Source organism: Meleagris gallopavo, chromosome 17 (genome assembly GCF_000146605.3).
Source record: "Meleagris gallopavo isolate NT-WF06-2002-E0010 breed Aviagen turkey brand Nicholas breeding stock chromosome 17, Turkey_5.1, whole genome shotgun sequence".
In the NCBI taxonomy this organism is placed as follows: Eukaryota; Metazoa; Chordata; class Aves; order Galliformes; family Phasianidae; genus Meleagris; species Meleagris gallopavo.
This window is the reverse complement of record NC_015027.2, coordinates 7,993,668-7,998,077: the sequence shown is the minus strand read 5'-3', so window position 1 is coordinate 7,998,077 and position 4,410 is coordinate 7,993,668.

Genomic DNA, 4,410 nt, shown 5'->3' with positions numbered 1-4,410 from the left:
CGCCCCCCCTCCTTCCTTCTCCTTTCTCTGCCCGTGTCTCACACCCTGGCACGGCACGACCCGCCGCCCCCCGCACCGACTGCTCCCCTCTTCCACCCCATTCACCTTTCATCTTTTAACTGCGTAACACGGATTTATGTTTTAAATACAGAACTTACAGACCCGCAATGATCACTTGCTAAGTACCAATGCCAATAGGAGCTTTCTTTTTGACCCACGGGTTTTAATCTGCTCATTATTCCACATTATAGCAGCACAGCTCCTCTCTTCTCTCTCTCCTTCCCTTCGTACTGTCATGTATTAGTGCAAATTAAGTGCTTGTTGTACCTGGAATTAAAAGCATCTGAAAATGCTTGAAGTTAATAGCCCGGGGACCGGGTGTGCACCAGATTGGAAATCAGTCATAAAAATTCCAAGCAGCTTTGGGCCATAAGCACGGCAATGTAAGAACTGGGTTTTTTAATTACTCCTCTTCATCTGCCCTTGTACCATGAAAAGCATAAGAAGACACCTTTAGATGATGATAAAAGGTAAAACAGGGATTGTAAGACTCAGTTTCCAGGTTTCAAACTGCCTTACAAATGAGCAAAATCTGTTTAACATCACTAAATGGGATAGATAGGCTAGGTCTGATTCACTGTTGCTTTTGTACAGAAAGACTGTTTTAGAGATCCATTACCAAGTTCAATCAAGGAAACAAGCTGGTCTCTTAGCAGCTTAGAAGGATAGGGTTTTCTTCAATTCTGCAAAAGTCCAACTGGAAAAGTCCCATTTGTAGGGGGGGTGGTTCCAAAAAAAAGAGGGGAGATGTGGAATGGATATAAGGAAGTTGTTCACAAAGAGGGCAGTGAGGCACTGCACAGGGTGCCCAGAGAGCTGGTGGTGCCCCATCCCTGCAGACAGCCGTAGGACGGGGCTGTGAGCAGTGCTGGAGCTGTGGGTGTCCCTGTAGGACCAGACAAGCCTTTGGGAGTCCCCTCCAGCTCAAACCATTCTATGATTTCTTAAAGAATCATTTTTATTGATCACCATTACATTCTCTAGGTTTGCACTGCATGCTCCTACCTCACACACCCAGCTGGCAGGGTCCACTGTGTGCTATTTGGACACACGTGTGCATAACTTACAGTGCTACTAAGGGAGAACACTCAAATTGCTACCTAACATATAAAATAGAAAGGCATCAGTTCCCTGTACCTATGGAAACCAGCAACACCCGATGGGACTTCCACCTTCTAAACCTAGAAGGAAAGAGATGCCATAAACCCAGTAGCAAAAAGCAGATAAAGCCTGCTTTTTTAAAGTGTACCTGGTGTTCACAAGTAGGGATTTAACATTGGGTGCTCATGTCAGCATAGCCTCAGTGGTTGGAGCACAGCCCTAACGTGACCTGAAGCTACGGCTCTTCCTTGCACAGCTGTGCTCCTGCTGCCTACTGCTCCGGGCTGGCTGGTGAAATGGCTGCTGCAGAAGATGGCTGGCACCATCAGGCCCGCATCCTTAGTTCACACACAGCACTATGTAATATCAAAGGCCTTTTCATTAATTATTTTTTACACAGTGCAGAATTTGGGACATGCTATTCAAGGCTTCAGGCTGATGAGGGGTGAAAGATGAGATATTTTCTTAATTGCTTAATGACTTGGGAGACACTGTGCAAATGAGGGCTGCACGAACAGCTAATATCTCCTGCTTTTTATGTTTAATTTGGGTGATACAAGAATGAAACAGCATGGCTTTATGCGTTTTGGCAAGGAAGAATGGATGGGGAAACACTGGCAGAGCAATTACAGGAAACTTGAAACATGCCCAGAGTCAACAAGATGACTTAACATTTGTCCTTTTAAGAATAAATGCTCATAATGATTACTTGCAGTTCAGCAGATAGTCTTCAAGAAGGAGCAATCATTCGAGGTGCAATAGTTAATCCTGAACGACTGTGTCTTAAACACACTTCTTAGTTATTTTTGAGGGGAAAGGAGGATGGCAGAGCACGACTGCAGACCATTAAAAAGTGACCAATTTATATTGCAGTGTTTCCTTAAAAGGCTTAGGTCATCAAATGCATTTTTAGAAAGCTGTATCTTTAAATCGATAGCAACCAAAGCAAGACTGAGGAATATCTCAGCTGGAATCACCCACCGGGTTGTGAACTCTAGCACATGCTTTCCAATGCCACAACACTCCGAACCAGACAAGCCAGAAAGGGATTTTCCACTTTTAAGCATTTTTAACTCTCGCACACTGGGATTTCTTGAAGTGCTCTGAGATGAATAATAAATGCTCAGAAATATTCCAGACCTCTCTGCACTGTAGAGATAAGGATGCTGGCTTTCCACGCAGGCTTTCCATGCAAACACAGCATATGAGTGTGTTAAGGTCAATATACACATTTGAAATTGTTTCATTTTAAGTGATGTTCTTCTGAGGATAGGCACCGTAAATCCTCGCATGAACTCTGTTTCCATGTCTTTTCTTTTAAAGGAAGTAGGATATTGTTTTCACTGAGAGATGGCCTTTTTCCCCCCTCTCCTTGCATAGAGAGAAAGGTAATCTCAAGCTCCCATGACAATTAAAGTCCTGCAGGAAACAGAAAGCATTCTTCCTTCAGCAGCAGTATTTGCTTCCTTTCATTCAGATTTTTTTTAATCTTCTCGCAAGCAAATAGCAGTAGCTATCAGACCAGAATATTTGCCTGGAAAACCCACTCTAATCCAGAGCAACGAGTGTTATGGTAGGATGTAATTATTTTACAGGGCAATTTCCCTTTTCTAGCAGTGCTGGGACTGCTCTAAGGAGATCACTTCTGCAGGGAGGAGAATTAGCTGCTGTTGCTGAAAACAGAGATGTATCTGCACTGAAGCTAAACCACAGGATGGGCAGCAGGTAGCTGAAAGAGGTTTTGGAGAGAGAAAAGGAGGGAGGAGAAAAAGCTGTGTTTCATTTTTTCCTTTAAAATACACCAATTTTATTATCCTGAGATGTTCTCCTGTTTATATACAGGTTTATGATTCTTGTTTTGGAGTCATTTTACTTTCCTTTGAATCTGAAAGACGAATATAGACCAGCAAGTGCCAAATCCGGGCTCTCAGGAGACTTGTATCTATTCGAAACTTGTGCATTTTCAGTACTTGGTGAGTAAGGGTAACCAAATCTTTTCTGACATTTACTACTCTTTCTTGAAAACCACAACTTTCACTGAGAAACAATATTTCAACTGGTCCTGTGTCATTTATACTCTGGCAAACTTACAAAACTATTAGAAACTCCCCTTGCAAACACAACTTTTGCTGATTTCATATGGACCATTTGTTGTTTTGTCTTCAGACAAAAAAAAAAAGTAAAATAAAATACAACCACCCAATTATTTGTCCTACATTTAAACTCTTGTTAAAGGGGCAAGAAGAAAGAATAAATGCACATGGAAAAATAAGAGAGGAATGTGTCAGAAGGCAGCAACAGCAGTAAGAGAAATCAAAAGGAGATTAAGAAGAGAAAACTGTGTGTCATCTTGCTGTCTGCATACTTAAAGAATTCCGATTCAGACTCGTCTCCTGGTGGGCCTTTCATTTTGTTAGCTTCAGGCTGCCACTGGAGATAGCCCTCAGATGGAAGTTTTCAGCAAAAAAAGAAAAGCTTTGCTTTGCTTTACCTTATTGATCTGAGACCATACAGAGACAGGAAATGCTATTCTGGCTCAATTATTCACAACAAAGCAAGCAAAGGACTGTCAGATTTTGGAGGGAGAAGAGTGACATATTGAAAAGAGTGACACAGCAACCCAGCAAATGGGTGGTCATGGGAATGGGTCACCTACCTACAGAGCCACAGTAGCACTGTGCCCAGAACATCCTGATTTCTAGCAGACTCTTCAGGAGTGCAATATTCACCAATTAATAATTTGCAGATAAATTTTTTCCCTCCCTTAAAAAATCTGTTTGTTTTTCAACATCATAACTGTCCCTTCCCCTAAAACACACACAGCCATGCACACACATGCAGAGTGAAACTCAGGAAGTCCTTTTGCTGTTGTTCCTGTTTAATCCCTGTAGGACAAGAATTTACTGCCTGCAGAAACTCTGCTTGGTGTTGAAGAGAAGGCCTTTTTCTGGCTTTAGGTGCCAATCAAACACTACTCCTAATTTAAAGCAGTTTGGGATAGTAAAGCCAATCACTGAAAGCTTTGGAGGGTTTGTTTTTTCTTTTTTGTTCTTTTTAACATAGGAGCTTCTTTGAGGAGCCTCAGGCTGAAATGAGAGGTTAATCAGTCAGTGATAGGAATACTGATGTATATCTCAGCTTAGGTGCCCACCAGAAAAGTAAAAATAAAAAAATAAAAAAAAGTTGCAAAATCTTCGGTTTAAAACACTGTTTGTTGGTTACCCTTTAAAAATAAAATACCCGTGTTAC